Raw genomic sequence first — 21,910 nt, 5'->3', positions numbered from 1 at the left:
CTTGAATATCCAACCCACGACACAATATCTCAGTTAGCATTCTACGATCCGCGTCTGGTGATTATCAGCTGTGTCTGAATTTTTCGAATTTGAAGCCTCTTCTTGTCCTTCCTCTGTTTAAGAGCCCCAGACTACACAACAAAAGATCCCCAGGAACCAAGGCAGTTTCCCCCTCTCTCTGAACTGACTCAACAAACAGGATGTGCAGCGCTGCAGAGCCTGGTGCGTTTGGAGAGAAGACTGCAGCTTTCACTTTTTGTTTACATCTGTGTCTTCACCTGCAAGACAGAATAACAGTGACAGGCACTCTCAACTACAAGCTGCATGCCTGAACCAATGATGGCATGACACATAGTGACACTGGGAGGGAAAGTACAGGATCATTATTCCATGAACAGTACAGTAGGATTGCTAGGAGCAGTGACAAATAGCACACACAGGAGCCTACAGATACTGTACACTGTGTTTGGTATGAGATGTGAAACCTGGGGAATGCAGTTAATTAGGAGCGTGCCCTCTTTGTCAGTTGACCCGTCTCCAAAGTAAAGAATAAGACTAGACTCTAGTGTCACATCAAACGTCCCCACAGGATCATCTATCCAGATACTGGTCATTGCCAGGAATGCCATCCCACTGGCTAGTTGTTTTGTTCAGAGTCTCCCAGGTGATTGAGAGGAACAAGACTCTCAAGAGACGCCAGATCTAAGTAAGAGCGATTGTCTCCTTTCCCCGAAAAGTATGGCCCTCCGTCCTGGTGACCTTCTGCCGGTGTGCAGCTGTGATTGGATGATTGCTCGCTGTGACTCAGGAGTCTTGACAGGTGCTTGTGCTCCCAAGCCTGAAGGCGAACCAATCTTCTCAAGCCAGCCCCTGGCTCCTGGCCCCCTCTGGTCGCGCTCATCCAATGCTGTGATCGGGAACCTTCTGAGGGCTTCACAGCAACATCATCGTTTATTTATAGGCTCTTAATAGCGGCTATATTTCACTCTCACTGGACGTGCTGGATCTCAGGAGCGTGTCAGCTCATGCCGGAGAACACGGACACGTTGGGCTCACCAGCTGTTGGGCTGGACTGTGTCATCCTGTCTCAACGCAAACACATTTCAAAAGCAGATGTGTGATTGTATTTTCATCCAACAGATTGGTGTCGAACAAGCTTAGAAAAGAAAGGACAAAGAACACTATCATTACATTATTATAGTTTAATTTTTATGCCACTTATAGGGAAAAGACAGATAATGCATTTAGACACCTTGAGATATCAGTTAATATTTGTAACTAGCACACATACATCTCACTGGCTCACATGGTATTTGTGCAGAGTATAATCAGTCTAGAAATAATTGACTGTCAACAAAGATAATGGGGAGAGATAGTGAATATATTATTACGACAGGTATAATATAAAAAACTATTGTGTGCTTTGAACTGCTTGCAGGGATTGCAGTCTTTACATGAATGCAGACATCATTATTTAATTCAGTTTTCCCCTTTATTACACAAAGAAAAGTACCACTAAACCATATTTTTAATCAAGAATAAAATGTATCCGCTTTTTAGTTGTTTTTGTGTCGAGGGAGAGAAGCCTGGTCAGTCACTTTGTCTGATGTGTTGACCAATTGAAGTATTCCCTGAGTTACAAGCCTTGGCAATGGACTTTTGAGATGAACCTCTCTTCTTGTCCCTACAGTAGTAACATTATTACTGCAACAGCTGTTATCAAAACAGCCCCCACTCCCCCTCACACACACACACACACACACACACACACACACACACACACACACACACACACACACACACACACACACACACACACACACACACACACACACAGCAGCACACACACCAGCATCCTCGCTCATCCTTCCCTCTCAGATTGCCAGGGGTCTCCTGTGTGTTGCGTGGTGAGGTAACTATGTTTCCCTCGGACCTTCAGAGACCACATATCCCCTGGAGGAGAAGCACACAAAGATCTTCATCACCCCCGGAACATGGATCCCAGTCTCTCACTCAGACAGGCGTTATCTCCAGTGTGGTGGTAATAATGTACAAACGAGTCCTTGAGTGTTGCTGTTGTTCAAAGGAACATGGTTGATATTGAGGAAACAACAGTGGGAATGCACCTCTTTGCTTCATATCTGTTGCTAATTTGCCTGGAATTGTGGGTGTGAGCAAGCTCACATTGGCGTTCTATTCGCAGACAAAATAAATAGAAAAGCTTAAATAATTTATGAACAAAAACCCGGAGGGGGGCTTTTAAATCTACATAATATCAAACCATGGCCTTTTTTTAATAACAAGGCATACTCAGGTCTGTGATGTTCTTCTAGTATGCCTAATTACTGAGATATGAATTATCTTTAGTTCTTTGCAATTTAGTAAACACAATCCCAGGGGAGCTCATTTGAAGCAGGAATTAGGCCATATTTCTAAGCAGAAAAACCATAATATAAAAAACTAGTCTGGTGAAGGAGACATAGTCCCTCAGAATGAACAGAGGAGACCAGTGGAATGGAGAAAATCCAAGGAGCAGCCGGATCCTGCTGGTTTGAGGATGTTTTGGCCAGGCTGAGATAACACCGTGACAACCTTCCCCTGTCTGCTCATGTCAGAGTCCCAGTCCACTTGCTTGTTTACTAACTGTAAAAGGGCCATTTAAGTCATTCAATTAAAAGTTTGTGTCTGTCTCCCAAGGGTAGAGTCATTTCTAAGTGGTGTACGTGCTTGTGGTTGCATGAGACAGTGCAGGTGAGTGTATGTGTGTGTGTTTGTGTAACTGCGTTGAAGCGAATGCATTTGTGATGTGTGCATGTTCATGTGACTGTATTTGTGCTAGTGTGTGTGTGTGTGTATTCAGCCATGTCTGAGCCCAGGGCAGCCCTGGGGCCAGTTATTCTGGGCTGTCCCCTGAGCGGTGATGACCAACCCTGCAGGTCCCCTCCTTCTGGGGTCCGCCTGCTCCAGACACAGTCATTTACACTGCACAGCTGTCAGATGAGAGGTGGCCTCCTGGCCTGTGATGGATACCAACCTAGGAGGAGGTAGAGGAGGAGGAGAGGAGGAGGAGAGGAGGAGGAGAGGGGGAGGAGAGGGTCAGGAGGGGAGGAGAAGAAGGGGGAGGAGAGGAAAAGATGGAGAGGAGGAGGTGAGAGCAAAAGGAAAAGGAGAAGGGTAGAGGGGGAGGAGGGTTTGAGGATGCGACGGAGAGATGGAGTAGAGGAGGCGAAGTAGAGGAGAAGAAGGGCTGGAGGCGGGTGGAGAAGAAGCGTAGGAGGAGAGGAGGCAGAGGAAGCCAAAGCCCAGACAGACAGGAAGTGGTCAGAAGCTTTTTCCTCCCTCTCTCTGTGAATGAAGCACACCCCCCCCCCCCCCCTTCGCCCACTGCAACATGCACCACCAGACACAAGACACACAAGATATTAATATTTCATTCCTCCGCTTAGGGGCGAGAGAAGAACTGCCGAAGAAAGAAAGAAGAGAAGAGAGGGATGAAGAGGAAGACAAACCTCCTCCTCTCTCCACCTCCTAAAAGTTGTTCTAGGATGTGCTGAGGCAGCAGACGCCGCAGGTGTGGGGGTGTCAGGGGCCCCTGGTGTGCGGGTCCTCGTCCCTGTCATCTTCAGTCACACTGGCCCTCGTCACCTGGGCCTCGCAGGGGCCAGCTCTGCCGCCACCACAGCCTCCCGCTCCCCCTGTCACCTGTCCACACACAGGGCCACACGTGGGCCAAGGTGACTTTGTCCCCTTCTGATGTGAAAATGACAGCTACTGCAGCTCTGCTAACCCCATGCTATTAGGAGGAACCAGCAGGATACATGCTTTTATCCTTCCCTGCTTCTCTCTCTTGCCTCCATCTCTCTCTCTCTCTCTTTCAGTTCTTTCCATCTCCACTCTTTGTCACTCAAGCAGTCAGTCCTCCCCCCCCCCCCCCTCTCTCTCTCTCTCTCTCTCTCTCTCTCTCTCTCTCTCTCTCTCTCTCTCTCTCTCTCTCTCTCTCTCTGTCTCTCTCTCTCTCTGTCTCACTCTGATTCTGTCTTTCTCTCTCCCATTCATTCTCTCCATTCCTTACTCTCTGTCTGTCTACATTCTCTTCCTCCTATCCAAATAAGATTTCAATTCAGCATGTGACACTCTCAGTCTTTGTTAGAAGTGACAGTGCATTGGCGTGCTGTCAGTAGCAGTCTGGATGAGACCTACCAATATGGTTCCTGTTCAAAACATCCATGTCCAGAGACACAGGGACTTGTTGTCAGGTATGATTTTCATTCCACAGTACAGCAGAACAGCACTTAAAAGCCATTAGATAAATTCATTTCTCTCCACGATTTTAAAACAATCAAATTAATTTTAGATCGTTCATTTTTGAATTTCTCTATTCTGAAAGAAATCCCTTGACTCCTGACGTCTGCATTATCTCACTTGACATGTTAGCTCTGAATTAGGCATGATACACTGGCATGGGAATTTGGGGATTGAATAGTGAGATTTCTGCATTTGGAGGAATTATGTCAGAAAGTGTTTCATTTGAATTACAGATGGATTTCTGATGTCTTTGTTGTGGCACACAGGATAAGAGAGCAGTCGGCACAACATGGAGGACATCAAAGCTACACATATTAGTGTTTTTAGCAGAACTTAAAACTGGAGGATCTCTCTTTTGAATGGTCTTGTGTTCCACAGCAGACGGTTGTAGCTTGTTCTCTCTTGTCACAGATTGCAGCCCAAGATTTTGAACAGGCTGCTGGAAAATTGTCGGCTGTCAACACAGCTCGTCTCCTGGACAACAACGGCCAGAAGTCCCCTCTTTCCGTTTCTAGGGCTTCAAACAAGCAACAACGCTTAAAAAAACAAATGAAATGGAACACTTGTGTTTAGTATGAACAGACGGAGTGAGAGAGCAAGGGAATAAAAGGAGGGAGAGAGAGAGAGAGAAAAAAAAAGGAGATGGAGAGACAAGGTTACAGAAGGAGACAAGCAGAAAGAGAAAGACACAGGGAGAAAAGATATTCATGTTCTCCATTCCCCAGAGCGCCGGCGGATGTTGTGCTGTGGCCGCATGCTGAGATAAAAAGAGAGTAAGGAGATCTTAAACTAAGCCGTCCACCTGCCGACTCACATGATGTATCCTTCACATGCCAGCCCTGCCAGCTGGGCAGCTCTGGTGTTGGTCTTAAGCATTGCCCTTTCCGAAGCTAGCCCATGTGTGGCCAGTGCTCTGGAGCACTGATGCCGTCGAAGGCTACCTGGTGTAGGGCTAATTTATGCACATGCACAACAGAAGGAAGGGCTTAGTTAGACAGGCCTAACCTAGTCCCCAGTCCCAGAAATTGATTCGGAATTAAAGGCTTTGCCATATGTATTTAACGCCTTAGCTTCTTTCCTGAGTAATACAACCCATAGTTCTAACACAACCATCACAATATACACCAAAATCTTCAAAACTTCAAGATTTCTTTTATTATAAAAAATGCTTTTACTCATGCTAGTCAAATATTCTGTTCAGGGACATCATGAGGGTTGGAGTTGGCACCTTGAAGACTGTGCTCCATCCTTTCACTCGATATGAGACGTGTCACAGTGTGAACGAGCTCTCCGAGTGGCTCCTGTTGACTCACTGACATCTGTTGTTGTGTCTCGCTTGACTCCCTACACCTCGCTGCATAAAAGACACTTATGCAAGAGACGGCGGCCGCCGTTTCATTTTCCAGAACTTCCCCACTTGGCACGGCTGCTGGTTAATGACACCATCATCACGGCGTGTTTCGACAACCGTGTGTCAGGCCTCCACTGCACCCTGGGGCTCCAACAGTCAAGACTTGAACCTTGAACTTTCCAGAGGAGAATAACACCTTTACAGCAGACACTGTCCATTACTTTCTTCTGTTCTTCGTTGAGTGTAAATAACGATTTTTTGGAGAAAAAAATATTTCACCACTCTACTCACTATTGTTCCAAAGCACAAATGCAGTCTAACTAGCAAATGTTTCAGTGTTGAAAACTGGTAGCCTGTGTAGTGCAGCCCCCCTGCTGAGAGGCAGACGACAGGAGAGGCACTACACGGAGCAGCTCGCCAGGGCATTACATATAGCTTTATGATGCAATCACCAACACCACATATCACCACCCTCACTGCCCTTGCTGTCTCAAGGAAGCAGGACATTGCTATTCACAGAATCAGACTTTTTTTTACATAGGTTTGGTGTTCACTGTTCCACTCTGTGCCGGGGAAACAATTCAGACCAGATGTTCTGTTGTTCTGGAGAAGTTTTGAGGCTTACGTTAATGTGTTACAGTGCACTGTGACTCTGAATCTATTAATTAATTTGCATTCACCTGCTCTGATGCATGAGTTAATTAGCTTAATTCTGTACTTATATATGATGTTTTAATGCAGATGCATATTTCTTTTTGTAAATGTACTTTAATTTGACCAAAGAGCGAGAAGGTTTGCCGGACAGAGACTGAGAGTGTGTGGGTGTGTGTGTATGTGTGTGTATGTGTGTGAGACCGAGAGAGACAGAGAGAGATTAAGACACTACAATTAGACGTTTAAATTCTGAATGCCTGGACTCTAGAATAAGACATGTGTAAGCATATTTTTGCAATGTTGGAGAAACATTTGGCATCTCTTTAATCTCTGTAGGAAACTAATTTAACTGAACCAGTTGTGAAGTGCAGTCAGGATATTTTATTTCCATCCCTAATAATAGACTTTTTAAAGCATAAGCTCTTTGAAGATTAAACAGCAATTCAATTGACTCAAATATTTCCCCGCACAACAAAATGATGGGACAAGCTTTATTTCCGTTATTTCATGACACTGATGTGCCATTTTCCCTCTGTCTGGCTTTGTGGAGCTACCTCACTTGTGGATCGAATCCCAGGCATTTGAAATCAAACATTTCATTGTTCATGTTGAAAACAGATTGCCTATGGGCTGTTTATGCAATATCATTGTGTCTATACAGTAAGAAGCATGGCAAACATCCATGAAAATGAGATATTCTACTCTGTTTAGGAGATTGATGAATGCCGAATGGCAGGGTATGGATCCTGGAGACAGGGAGGCTGGTAGACTGATGGAATAGAACAGAGTGATTGAAAGCGTGTCATTGTGCAGTCAAACTGGCTGTGTTTTGATTCGTAAATCATTTAATAATTTATTTAGTGATACAGCCTAGTTATATAAAATGGTGTCCATGTGTTTTACTGAGGTCTTCTTTGCCGCCCTGATGGTCAGGGTTAATTGACTCTTGTAGTTCATTCATTCAGTGCTTCAGAAGGCCTGTCACACAATAACAAGGATGTCCTTTAGAGGGAGCACTTCCTCATGTGTCTTTCAGAGCCTGTTGAAGGTATGTTGTGCAGAACCAATCAAGGAGAAGGAAGAGAAGATAGAGGGGGGGGGCTTATTTCCATACTGGTTTGCCTCATCATCCTTAGTTCCACATCCTTGAGACTGTTTGGCGTAAATAAGGTGGGTGACCTTAGACATCTGCATGGAATTTATCTTTCTCTCGCTCACTCGCTCTCTCGCTCTCTCGCTCTCGCTCTCGCTCTCTCTCGCTCTCTCGCTCTCTCTCGCTCTCTCGCTCTCTCTCTCTCTCTCTCTCTCTCTCTCTCTCTCTCTCTCTCTCTCTCTTCTCTCTCTGTCTGTCTCTCTCTTCTGGTGTTAATGGTGGGGGAGAGTATCTGGCAGTCTTACTGGAAGCCGTCTCGGCAGACGGTTTGGTAATTATACACTGGAAACCAATCAGCCTGAACACTGCTCCTTAATTAGCAGAACAAAACAACAGCGTGTGAACTGGAGGACCGCAGGGGTCTCTGCCCTCCCCAGGTAACCCACAGTAGTGCTCAGGCCTGAACCCCCTTCCTTGCCCCCCACTCAGGGCTTACTGAAAGACCATGCCTGCTGGTTCCAAGAGGTCTGGAAAAGGAGATGAAGAGTCCAAGAAATAAGGCCTTTTTTCTAGATCACAATGAGAGAAGAAGAGGTTGTTTAATACATCCTAATCCACCTGGCAGCGCCAACTCTTTAGGCATTAATTCTCATAAACACAGGAGTGTAAACAAAGAGCTTCATCACAACAAAACAACTTGATGGCCATGAACATGTTAGAGGAAACCGGGATAGAGAGAGGGGTGGGAGAGGGTCAGGTATGCGATAGACACGCTCTGTTTGTCTCCCGTGGACTGAAAACGTTTTACGCCAGATTGAACCTCCTCATTAAAGGTTGTGGTCCTTTGGCGTTCATGATAATGACAATCTGAACTCTGTGTTTGTGGGCTTTCATGAATGACGCAACTCACTGAGGCCTGAGTCCTCAGACTGTCTGGCTCTTGGACTGTCTGCAAATCCTGCTGTCTGTGTCCCTGCCTTCCCCTCTCTCTCTTTCCAACTATATATTGCTATATTTTTCAATATCCGGTGGTAACACGCTGTGTCAGAAAAGGTCACTGTAAATCTATCTGCTCTTCAAATGAAGACATCTGGGAAAAAACGAATCAGCAGGGTTTCTTAATAACCCACTTACAGCTGCCGATAAATGCTCTGATTATTATTAACGATTTTCCTCCTATTGATTAGATACTTTCTTGTTGTTGCTTATAACAAGTCTAGGGGTCATTTTGAGCAATGCATCAACACTGCATACTTGAGGGTTTAGGTTGGTTGAGGGGCAGTTCTATGGGCGTATGTGAAGCCCTCTGTGACATGCTTGCGTGTAAAAAGGGCTATACAAATACATTTCGATTTGATTTAATTTGTATACAGCAATGGAGGAGTTAGGAAAGTTCGTTTTTAAATTGTTACTTGGCTGTCCGACACTGTAAAACATCACTACTGGTACTGTAGTTCCCACACAGTCTGGTGATAAGATCATGAACGTGTTACAGCACAGCACAGCTGTGCAGTGCAGTGCATTACATAAGATATCTGAACGTGTCTTTGCTTTAAGTGTGTTATGTTACAAAAACTGGTGTGAACGGGGCCATGAATAAATTAAGACGTTCATCATTGTTTAAATTTAGACACGGGCACGTTGGTTAGTCTGGAAATCAAGTCATTGGGAGGTGTACATTGTTAATGTGTACTCCAGTGGCCTCAGCTGGCATACTAAATGACATTCAACAAGCAATGGTCGTTCCTCAGGGAAAGTAAATACTTTACTTTCTCTGCTTTGCATTCACTGTATGCACAGAGTGAAGAGATCTGATTTGATCGTGAGATGAAATATGCATATGTTTGTCTTAAAAAAAGATACAGAAATGCCACACATAGCTGGATTGGGTAGTAGCTGGATAGGATACCTCAGCTATAAATAAGCTCAATTAAACTTTCAGTTAATAAAAATCACATGGAGCGAGAGTGTGACATTATTCTTGCCCGTGCTGGTGACATGTGGCATTTCTGACACACTACGCTGTCTCTGGCATGATGATGATGATGACAAGCTGCTAGCAGGGTAGCATTTGAGCAAATGCATGGAAGTGTGCAAAGCGCATTGGAAGTGTTCCCTAGGAAACACTCCACCTCTGATCCCCACTGTTCTCCTTTGGCGAGCTGTCACTGCCCCTGCTCTCAGGGCTCCAGGGCAGGGGCCGTGCGGCTCCTCGGAGGACCAGACGGCAGCACCATCCCCATCATTTCTCCACTGTATCGACTGCCATCCTGATATTTCACTTTCTGTTTTGTGACATTTGGCTGACTGAACAAAGGTGTCAGGTACTGACATCACCATGAGACGAGGCACGGAGAGGAGGATGGGGGCGGGGGACAGAGAGAATCAGAACCACCCAGGGTGGGGGAGAGTGAGAGGGGATGAAGAGAGATGACAAAAAAGAGACAGAGGGAGAGAGAAATAGAGAGAAGATGGGGAGGGGGAGTCAGAGAAAGAGCAAGATAAAAGAAAGATAGGCAGAATAAGAGGGATCACAGAGAGAGAGAGAGAGAGAGAGAGAGAGAGAGAGAGAGAGAGAGAGAGAGATCTGTCACATCCACCGTTATCACAGGAGTCTGTTTCACTTTCTAAATGTCTCTTTTCAACCAAGAGGATTGTGCATATTAACTGTAATGGTCTGTCAGGGCCTCAACCCCACCTGGCCTGCCAAGCCCTAGTCTGCATCTCTCTCCACACTGGCCCCCATTGTCCTGGAACCCACTCTGACCTCCAAATGGACTTCCTTGTACTTTTGAAAGGACATTTGCTGTCTTTATTGATTTAATGGAGTATTATTTGGGACATTTGCCTTGCTTTTGAAGGTGAAAGGGTTGCCGGATAATGCATTAGAGATAAAAAAAAAAGGAGGATGTTTCATTCAACATGCTGATCATGTAGATTTTGCTGTATCAATAATGTTTACTTGTTGGAGGAATCTCTGTACTGGTGTCATACTTGACTTCAGCAGGCTGTGACCACAAAGACTATTTCATCACATTTTACATGTTTACATTGGATTCATTTAGTAGACGCTTTTATCCAAATCTCTAAATAGTGTACAGAAAGTACAGTGGATGGTTCTTCAGTATTTCGTTGGTTAGAGTCAAGGAACAGTCTGTAATTCTCATATCATCAAAGCAAAAGCACAACTTGCATTCACTGTAGAGCAGGCAACAGTATGGAGCACTTCAGCATGGAAAGCATGAATACATTCATGAAGAAAAAATAAGAACACTCAATATATAAATCCTGACCATCTATCTGCGTGCATTTTTGGAGCAGGCATCAGTAGTGTTGTAGCCTTGTGTCATGTGACTCCATGCCAGTGATGTCAGGCTCCCCCGAGGTGACCGCGCCCTGACGACCGCGCCCTGACGACTGTGCCCTGACGACGCCCACTCAGCATCAGCGCTTCTCACAGAGCTGCTCCGGAGGCTCCTCTGTGACCCCCCTTGTCATCAGCCGACACCCGACACCCCCTCCCCGCACCCCTCGCCCTGTCCGCCTGTCCATCCGCCAGGTGCGCTGCGCCAGATTAGCATGATCAAGGTCAGCTCCGGCGCCGACCTGCACGAGTCACAGCTAGGCTGAGCGACCGCACCTGCTCCAGCTACTACAGATTGATTTAATTAGGGGGATCGGAGCCGCTGTGTTGTTCTGCTGTTATCAGGTGGGACAGGGGGGCAGAGCAGCGTCGGCCTGGTGAAAGACACCCGGAGGGGAGGGGGGAGGGGAGAAGCAGAGCTTGGGTGATCAGAAGGAGAGAACTGAATTGATAAATGAGTTTTCAACCTGCAGAGAAACGACACGGAGAAAAAGATTGAGTGTCTGTCTCTACAGCCTACAGTCAGTGGGGGTTTAAGGAGCCCATGGATCTTTATGCAAACTGCATTCTTACTTCATTAGAATATGTTTGTCCTTCCAATACTGACCTCATTTTCAGCCTTTAATTAAATGCTCCAGACTAACATCATCCTTAATGACTACCCTGCCTGAGCATAGCTCTGCTGACTTGCAGGTGTAGGTTTGTGTGGATGTGAATTTGAGCGTGTGTGTGTGTGCATACATGTGCATGTGTATGTGACTGTGTGTGCAAATGTGTAAAAGTGCATTTGAATGTGTGTGTGTGTGTGCCTGTGTGCAAGTGTGCATCATGTGTGTGTGTATGACAGCCAAACCACACATTCACTGATAATCTGTTCTCTATTCTATTAACCTCATGTCTGTAATTGCATTGCAGCTGAGTTGAGTCTTCTCCAGCCCCAGTGAAGGCTCTGTGTATAAAACGCCTGTATCTAATTAAAAGAAGGTGTGCACACCTTAGCGAGGGTGGAGGAAGGGAGGCTGCTTAATGAGATTTTAAACCCACTAATTCAATAGTCAAAAATAAACAGAAGAGAACAGAGAGGGGGTACCAGCACACAAATATTACTATGTACAATTATTCCACTATTTTAAACCCCCTGAGGACCTTTTACTCTTTTTCTCCAATTCCTTGCTGGACCTCCTCTCTCTGCTTCTTTCCTGGATTCCATCAACCTGAGGAGTCATCCTGTGGAACATTCAGAGCAGGAGCTCAGAAAGCTGCAACACGATCAATTACAGATCCTCAACCTGCAGCCTCTCTGTGACCTCATCCAAACAGATCCTCAACCTGCAGCCTCTCTGTGACCTCATCCAAACAGATCCTCAACCTGCAGCCTTTCTGTGACCTCATCCAAACAGATCCTCAACCTGCAGCCTTTCTGTGACCTCATCCAAACAGATCCTCAACCATAGATATAGCCTTTATATATATCTATGTCCTCAACCTGCAGCCTCTCTGTGACGTCATCCAAACGGTGTTCTGACGTGCCGTCTGTTGGCGCTGCAGTCATTACGCTCTCTGTTTTTTTATCTTTCTCTCTTTCTCTCAGTTTCATTCTCTGTCACACAAGCAGTCAGTCCTCTTTCTCTCTCTCTCTCTCTCTCTCTCTCTCTCTCTCTCTCTCTCTCTCTCTCTCTCTCTCTCTCTCTCTCTCTCTCTCTGCCCTGCCCCACTACTTTCGTTTTCTGCCGGTCTCCTCTCCAAATTCAAACTATGGTTTGTTGTTACGGTAAATCCTCAGCTATTCAGAATGAAGTGAGAAGCAATTATGGAATTTCACCGCCTGAAGATTGTTGAAAGGACACTTGTAAATCAAATAGATTTATTTGAGAAAATAAGGGTAACACGCAGAATCAGTTCCAATATCAGCAAATTAATCATGTTTTCCTGTGCTTACCATGGATGAGCTCTGCCTTCTGACCTGTAAATTACATAACCAGAGAACAAATACAATTTGTCAAGATGCCCAATGCACTGATGTGTTGCTGCCTGATGACTTGACTCTCTACTTGATACCAAGTGACCCCGAGACTCGGCACTGTCTCCTTATCCTATCTTTTAGGGGCCGGGGGGATTCTATGGAGATAATTCCTCGGCTGTGTAGTTACCACTGCATGGCCTTTTCCTCTATTGTTTCTCTGTGGCCTACATAATAGTGAGAGTTGTGTTGAGAAGGATCCTGAGGGGAGACTCTAATAACCCAGATAGATAGGGCTGTTAGATTTCTATCTCAGGGCACTCTGTCTCTGCCTGCCATCGTCCAAGTTCCTTACTCAGAGCGTTCACAACGCTTCCCCTGCCATGTAAATAACATTTATCACCAGGAGAACGGGTGTGGAGGGAGGGGCGGGGGGAACGTGTGGGGAGGGAGTGGTGGGGAGAGAGGGATGGGGAGGGATGGGAGGAGAGAAGGAAGGGGAGGGATGGGAGGAGAGAGGGAAGGGGAGGGGAGGGATGGGAGGAGAGAGGGGAGGGGAAGGATGGGAGGAGAGAGGGAAGGGGAGGGGAGGGATGGGAGGAGAGAGGGGAGGGGAGGGATGGGAGGAGAGAGGGGAGGGGAGGGATGGGAGGAGAGAGGGGAGGGGAGGGATGGGAGGAGAGAGGGGAGGGGAGGGATGGGAGGAGAGAGGGAAGGGGAGGGATGGGAGGAGAGAGGGGAGGGGAGGGATGGGAGGAGAGAGGGGAGGGATGGGAGGAGAGAGGGAAGGGGAGGGATGGGAGGAGAGAGGGGAGGGGAGGGATGGGAGGAGAGAGGGGAGGGGAGGGATGGGAGGAGAGAGGGGAGGGGAAGGATGGGAGGAGAGAGGGGAGGGGAAGGATGGGAGGAGAGAGGGGAGGGGAAGGATGGGAGGAGAGAGGGGAGGGATGGGAGGAGAGAGGGGAGGGATGGGAGGAGAGAGGGAAGGGGAGGGATGGGAGGAGAGAGGGGAGGGGAGGGATGGGAGGAGAGAGGGGAGGGGAGGGATGGGAGGAGAGAGGGGAGGGATGCTCAAAGGCTTTTGCCACATGTTGTAACAGTTTTTGCTTTACAATATCACAATTAAAAAAACGAGTGTTTGTGTGAACCATGCAGCCACATGTAACCAGTCTGCACAGATACCCTTCAGCATAACATGTCACATTTCACATAAATGGAGGCTTTAATAGTTTTGTGTCAATACAAAATATCCACCAATGTGAAATGGAGCATACATTACATTAGTGTACTGTCACTCTCCTCACTGTCCAACATTTAAATCTTTTTTTTTTCAAAAGGAAAATGAGGTAAATATGGAAGTCTTCCAATTTCTGAGTTGTCAAGCCTACTATATGAAGTTGTTTGTCGAGCTAAGGTTGTAAATGTGTTGCCATAGATACAAAAACACCCTCAGAAAACCTTGAAATAGAAATATCTGGAAAAATGTGAGGTCAATCAGTAAAGGACATTTTAAATAATGTAAACTTTTGCTGGATCATGTCTACAACACATAAAGATGACAAAATACCATACTCCTAATACCAAAAATTATTGTTTGGTAATGAGTAGGACTAGGCAGGCTTTGATGAGCAGTTGCCCTTGTCATTGTGTTTTCTCTGGTGTGTAATTATGACAGCTGCACGCTCTCTGCTGCTTTGGCAGGTGATGGTGACCTGATTAACCTGCAAATTGATATTAAACCTCAAGATGTCTGCCTCAGCCCTCTACCTAATATAATCTGGGATTTAATTAAGCATTCAACACATGGAATTGGTTGTAGAAGGAGTGTAATAAGATGTTGACTAGAAGAAGGAGGTGAGTATCAATCCACCGACGGAGATAAAACTCACACCGCCTACGCTCTAATTGCTAAATGTTTAAACGGAGGTGGAATCTCCAGATTCTCTGTGTTCAAATAAGACGTTTTATTTGAACAGTGATAGGCCTGCAGAATGTCAGCGCTTAGCTCGAAACGATTGAGTACTTAATATGGTGAGCGCAGGTGAGTCCCATTATCACACTTGAGAATTTCAAGGTTTTTCGAAAATGCATATGGAATTGTGAATCCAATGAGTTTCTCCCTTGAATCCCCCCTCGGTTCATCTGCGCAGGCGCACAGAAGGTGAGCTACAGCTGAAAATGATGAAACTCTGGGGGCTCTGTCTGGCCTGGCATGACAGATGACTCTACTGTGAAAATGGGGCATTGTCCCCCACTATCATTTATTATAAGCCTGGGCCAGGTTTGATGGAGGAAGCCAGGCATATTGAGGTGTATATCATTCATACAGAGCAGGAGGAAAACCAGCAGACATGCTCCTTTCACTGACACCCACCCGTAGCTCCACGAGAACTCGGATTACTTCCTGGTCCTGTCACGTGACATGTAAAATGTTCCTTCTTTCCGATGCAGATCCTATGTTCCACAAGCACGTCTGTGGTGGAGTCTGTGGTGAGTTGGGCCCTCGTCTGTGTTGAGTTTCCCTTTGCTGTGTGCTGTGGTTGGCTTCCACCGTGACAGGCAGCTGAATGAACTACATGAACTGCACCTGCTGAAGGGCAAACAAATCAGGGCCTGCATAGCTGTGTCACCTCATGCTGTAGATTCAGGATTACTTGCTATTTGTTTGTGCGACCTCTGATTCAAATTGCTCGCAAGCCTCGGTGTTCTGTAACCGGCGTTTGTTGGAGGGACTTCTGACTGTGTGCGTCTTCCCCGGCTGAGTGAGTGAAATAGGCCAAGCCTCTCTGTCTCGGACGTCAATCATGGAGGTACATTCTGCTAATGTGCCTCCATGTCCATCCCTTGACGTCAACATCTCTCAGTGAGAGCAGACAGCTCTGTGAGACAGACAGCACCACCACCTTTCTTTCTACTCCTTGCCCGCATACAGAACACACTCGACAGTGTAACACCGAGAATATGTAGTACACCCTGGATGTGCTAAACCACAAAAAAGGTCTGTCTGGAGGTAAAAAATAAAATGAAGCAAGAAAATACTGGATCTATTTTTTCAGGTTTCAGGACGGCATGGCATCTACAGTGCACCTTAATATTTTATTAGGCTGCATGTTTAATGCACAAATCTTGAAATCTGAGCGTTTCTGCCAGTAAAACAATAAGCAAGCCATTTGTGATTACATGGACTGAACTCCACTGTCTGAACAATGCTAAAACTTCCCAAAACCTTTCAGAAAGAAGTTGCTGAGAATGCACAAACTGTAGCTGGCTACATGCAAGGTACCTCCAGCAAGCTATTTAAAGTTGTGGCTACACAAACAAAACAACCAATGAAGATGAATCAACTGAGTGAACTAACCAATTATTCTAATCAATGCAATCAAAGCACTCACGGAAATTAGCTTTAATGACAGTCTTGCAAAAATAAACTTTCTGTGTGTGTGTATTTTATGTGTCTGTGTTTGTGTGTGCTTGTGTTGTGTGTACCCCCCCAAGTGTGTACCCTGTAGGGCCTACGTGTAAATGCTGGCTTTGTTCCTGTCCAACAATAAATCTTGGATATTCATTGCACCCATGTCCCATTCATAATAAATCCTGTTTTATGTGGGAGCTCTCTATTCAGTCTCATTTACATGGATGTCTTAGCCTTGCAATCTTGTTTACTTTCATTCAACAATGGTACAGTAAGCACTTTGGTTGTGCAGAAGTGTCACTAGGCGGCAATGATGGATAGCCATACTGACAGACATTTATTGGCATTGCTTTTAGATAGGCTACTGAATGCTACACAAAATAGTCCTTGTCAATGGGCAGGACGCTGCTCTCTCCTAACCAGATGCTGTGCCAGAGATGGAGGGCTTCCAACAAAGAAACAACCTTTCTGAAGATCCAACTCTTGCCAGCAGATTTGAATGTGTCAACGTTTGTCGGAGGCTATTCTCAGTACACTAGGGGAGACTAAACTATTTTACAGTTTTAATTCATGGAGGGGAACAAGTCGATACCGATGTATTGCTCTGCCAACATTGAATATTCAATCCACATGAAGATTTTGTGAGATATTGTCCTTGCTGTAATGACTTCTGTATGCTATAAATGATTCATCAAGCTGTACAGTATCAGATACTCGACTATAAATCAGCTCTTTCACATGCCTGATGCTTTTACTATCAGTAATTTTAGCCATGATTGGATTCTCTGTCAAGGTCATGGGTTACTGTGATAACCCCTGTATGAACTCGATTTGTCTGTTAAGCCTGCAAACCCTACAGTAGATATGACTGTTTAGTTGGTTTCCATTGTCCAGATATTCCTTAAGTTCTGTACTTGGGTTACTTTCTGACATTTTTTTAATAGATATGGACTTTTAGTGGGATGGGTCAGAGAGTGAATAAGAACTAACATCTGAAAGAAAAAACCTTATTAATCAGACTTTCCAGTCCCTCACCTCTCTGGCTACATCAGGGGGTGGCGTGATGTGGTTCTTTAGTGGTATCTACGCCTTTGTGTCTCAAACCTGCCAAGAAGATCGAAACAGTACATGTTGGGTTTCTGTGGGAAGCTCTGCTTTCACTGTCAAATAACAGATTCAGTTCATGGAAAGTACAGCTTTAGAGATTAGAAGTACTCGGGGGTCTCACAAATATGCATTTCATAGCCATGTTTGATTCTGGCATGGTGAGTGCTATGTAAGCACTCAGACAAAGGTTTGAACAGTTCAAAACATTCTGTGTTTCACTTCTGATTAGAAGTTGTCATTATCTCCAAGCTGATATCCACCCGTGTTCACACTTTACTTTTCATGGCAACATTTCAGTGATTTCTCTTTGTAATGGCCTACTTTGGAAATGCCATGAATGGAGAATTTACTCTATCAAGCATACAGTCCTTCAAGGAGAATCTATTGAAATTCATATTTCTAGCTCTGCGTTCAGGGTGGGCTATATTATGGTCATGGGGCCAATCAGTCAAACAAAGCTCATTTAATGGAGACACTGTTTTTAGTAAGTCTTTAGATCACCATCAGAAGACTGTCTTGCAGTTATACACATACTATTTTGTTTATCTGAAGTCAAGGCATTAACATAAAGTATTTAAACTACCATAACAAAACATACAAATACTAACAAATTATTATAACTATTAATGAGGCACATCATTTAAGAATATCTCACGTACAAAACAAACAGAACTTCAACCTTCTGTACCATGACATCCTTTGTTATTAAAGGGGAACATATTGATCAAACTGTCTTTTGTAACAAAAGATAATTTTGTCTTTGTGGTATGATAACAAACAAATCTGGTCGACATTTCACCCAAACTGTAGCATCCTTCCCCTGGTCCACACCAGCAGCATCATCCTCTCATTAGTGAGTCTTCAGGAAGTCTTTGGGGTCTAACGCAGCAGAGCTAGAGGTAGGAAACAGGCAGAACTGCCCGGGGCATGGGGAAACAGTGCACTGATGGCACATTGTTAAGAAGTAATTATCTACTCATACAACCCAGGGAAAGCCAGCACGAGGAGGCTGCAGAGCAACTGAAATACAACACAGCTCTAATACAGCCACAAATCAACATACCAAACAAGTACTGTATATCAGGCGTAATGGTGTACATGTACCGTCCATAAATTCACAATAAACTCAGAGTCTCAGGCAGGCAAAGTGATGTGATAGCATCTCAAGGGGAAAAATAACCTGCTCAGCAAAAGGTCAAAAGGAAATGAAATTTAATTTATCTCTGCTAAGAGAGATTTAGACGTTAGGTTGATAAATGAGAGCCGGCTGATGAAGGTAATTAACTTGATATGTTAATTTGTAGTTTTCCTTGGGTCGGTGTAAGAAATCAGAGTCCACCCCTGAAGACGTCTCGAGGCTTGTGACAATCTAGATGTCCAGGAGGCTTCTGTAACCATAGTTACAAGGGCAGAATAAAGTAGGTGTACCACACTATCTGGGGGATGCAGTACATTAAATCACATATCCTACCTGAGTCTCTACGCCCAGCAGCATCTGTAAAGGAGCGATACAGGTTCTCTAACGACACAGTTGGGGGGCAAGGGCTGTCTCAAAGGCACAATGCAACACATCAACAAACAACTGGCCTGAGTCATGTGAAAGGCAACAACAGTCATTCTGGTGAACATGGACAATTCCAGAACACTCTTAAAGACCAGTAGAGTGAGGCGATGCCAGGTAATGAGCATCTCTAGTGGACAGGACAATAAGTCCCAGACGATGTTGACCCCAATAATTTGTTGATGCAACAGTCAGTAATCAGGAATAACATGTCTGAAAATGTATAATCTAAGATTGCATTCAAAAACAAAAACATCTAAATAGGGTATTAAAGGCAACACAATAGGACTACTTCCCCAAGTGTTACATTACAGAAAGGTATAATATCCTGTTTTTTAATGGCCGGGATGTACCAGGATGTAGAAATGTAATAAAAAACCTGAGGTGTGGCCCCCAGCTGGGGAGAGCTGAGAGTCCATTACAGATTCTCTACATCCCTCTAACAGGAGCACCAGGCAACCATATGTCACTTCAGCCTGGATCTACCATATCTCCAGCTTACCCCTAATTATGTGATTTCCTCCTCATGCCGTTGCCATGGAGTTGCGTCTATGGCTCGCACTCCATTGGCCAAACTTGGCCAATGGAAGGGCAGATTCCTGGGCTAACTCAGGGAGTCACGTGGAGGCTTGAGCCTCGCTGTGGGAGACTGCTGGCCGAGAGATGGAGAGAGGCGGAGAGAGAGGGAGAGAGAGAGAGAGAGAGAGAGAGAGAGACAGAGAGAGAGAGAGAGAGAGAGAGGGAGAGAGAGAGAGAGAGAGAGAGAGATAGAGAGAGAGAGAGAGAGAGAGAGAGAGAGATGGAGAGAGGCGGAGAGAGATGGAGAGAGGCGGAGAGAGAGAGAGAGAGAGAGAGAGAGAGAGAGAGAGAGAGAGGCGGAGAGAGATAGAGAGAGAGAGAGAGAGAGAGAGAGAGAGAGAGAGAGAGAGAGAGAGAGAGAGAGACAGGCGTCTCAGCCTGCTTCCACGTGACTGCCACTGTAGTCAGCACCGGAGAATCTCGGAGATAACCCTTCATCACCCAGATGCTAGTGTGGAGCCGCTTCCATCCTTGAACCACAGACTAAGGGGTTGGGTTAATTTTTTCGTCTGAATCCCTTCCAACCCAAATGATTTTGAACCACCCCTCAAGCTGGCCGCTCAGAAGGATTGAAAGATTGTGATTGATGGGACGGGATGGGGTGTATTCAGGTCCTGGTGTCCAGGCGGAGCGGCCCAAGGACACTTAACTGGAGAACTCCGGGATGAAATACAGACCCTCCTTTGTCATCATCACAGATGTCTGTCTCTTTTAACTCAACCCACGCCAGTGCTCCTCATTCTCTTGGGCTTTCATCCAAGCTTCACAAAAGCAACATCTACGACTGTGATCCCCGCTAAATGTTTCCCCTCCCATCTGAGAGGTGACGGATGACATGTCCCAGTTCTTTGGTTCCACTTGTCGCGAGGCGTCTCACAATGCCAGCCATACTTACAAGTCATCCATTTAGTATTCAAGCATTTCCATCAAATACATATCCAAGAGCCTCTATCTCACCTGAAATGCTTTGTCACGGAAACATCTGGTGATAGACAGGCTTTTTTTTTTATTATGCGACCTTCACGGGTCTAAAACAGAAATTGGCTGCCAGATCTTCAAAGGGGCAGAGAGTAATCTCAGAGCCCAGGGTGCACAGACAGACAGTGGGGGAACAAACACACAGTTGCACGGTGTTGTAGGCAGATAAGACCCAAATACACTGGGCCTATCTTCGCCATACAGCAGCCAGATAAGATTTCAATATGATTACTGCCTATCTGTCAGTGCTGATCAGCTGTTAGGACTGGCCAAGGAGACAACAGAGATATCAAACCCTTCCCTCCCCACCGGCTCGTCACACTGTAATAAAGTTAGACCATCTGAACTTCATCCTCCTGGCCGATGGAATTACTGCTGTGACTTGCTTGGCCAGCAAAGATATTTTGCAGTATTCTTCCACTGCACTTATTCGGCTGAGTAGATTAATTTACACATGAATTCCCTGTGAAGAAATGCTGAATGTTAAAAAAAGAGACACAGACTTTGTACGGCTCGAAAAGCCATCCTTGGTTACAGAGCTTCTTTGCATCAGTTACTGTGCAGGTAGATTTACAGTGTTTCAGCTCTACATTATCATTTGACCCAATTGGAGGGAGTGTTTTTCTGACCCACTTCTATGGTTGATTCTCAAGGGCTTGGCCTTTTTGCTCCTGTTAAGCGTGTACAATGGTATACACCTTTGATGTGGAGGTATTGATTCTACTGGTACAAGATTGTAGGCTGACCTGTGGCATTGATCGACTCTTGCCCCCCCCCCTCACCCCTATGCAGTCTCCTCGTGCATCTAGAGCAAGATCAAACCCATTTTACAAGACGCAGGATCAACCTAGGCACACGGGACGTCTCTCATCTTTCAGTGTCTTTGAGTCACGTAATATTGGCAAGCTTGTCTGACGCCTCCCTCCTCAGGTAGCTATGGTTACGTAACATAATCTAAGTACTTTGTAAAAACCGGAATGTTTCTCTGAGACAGTCAGCCTATCTGGGGGGGTTCTCGGTTGTGTGTATCTTTGCAGTGAACCGGCTCTGACCGGTACGGCATGTTGCATGAGACAAATGTGCTATAATGTATCGGGATGCACTTGCTAGTGACCTGTTTATTGTTCTGTACAGACAAGCCAGCCAAGTCTTGGATCCCAAAGACAGTTACTGTCATTCTTGAGCCTGTGTGCTCTGATGATCTGAATTCAGACCTGCCTCTTTTCTCAAAGGGCATCCGGTCGTTTCACATCAGCAGGTAATGGAGTTGACAGGGTTCATCTGAGCTGTGTTCTTACTGCCTGAGGGGCCATGAGTGAGTTCACCATCGTCTGCCAACGCGCAGCCAAATACATCCTCTCAGATTCGTGCTTTGGAGCTAAATTGGACAATTTATAGGTGAAATTGAATTGTTTATGCACAGGGGGTCAGTATATGAGGGTATGATTGATGTTTGCTGATGGCAATTGACGTTCTAAATCCAGAGTGACAGAGAAATGTAGATGTCACAAAGTGGACATTATTTGCTTCAACAAAAGACACAAAT

The sequence above is a fragment of the Osmerus eperlanus genome, chromosome 13 (genome assembly GCF_963692335.1).
Source record: "Osmerus eperlanus chromosome 13, fOsmEpe2.1, whole genome shotgun sequence".
NCBI lineage: Eukaryota > Metazoa > Chordata > Actinopteri > Osmeriformes > Osmeridae > Osmerus > Osmerus eperlanus.
This window is presented reverse-complemented; position numbering follows the sequence as displayed.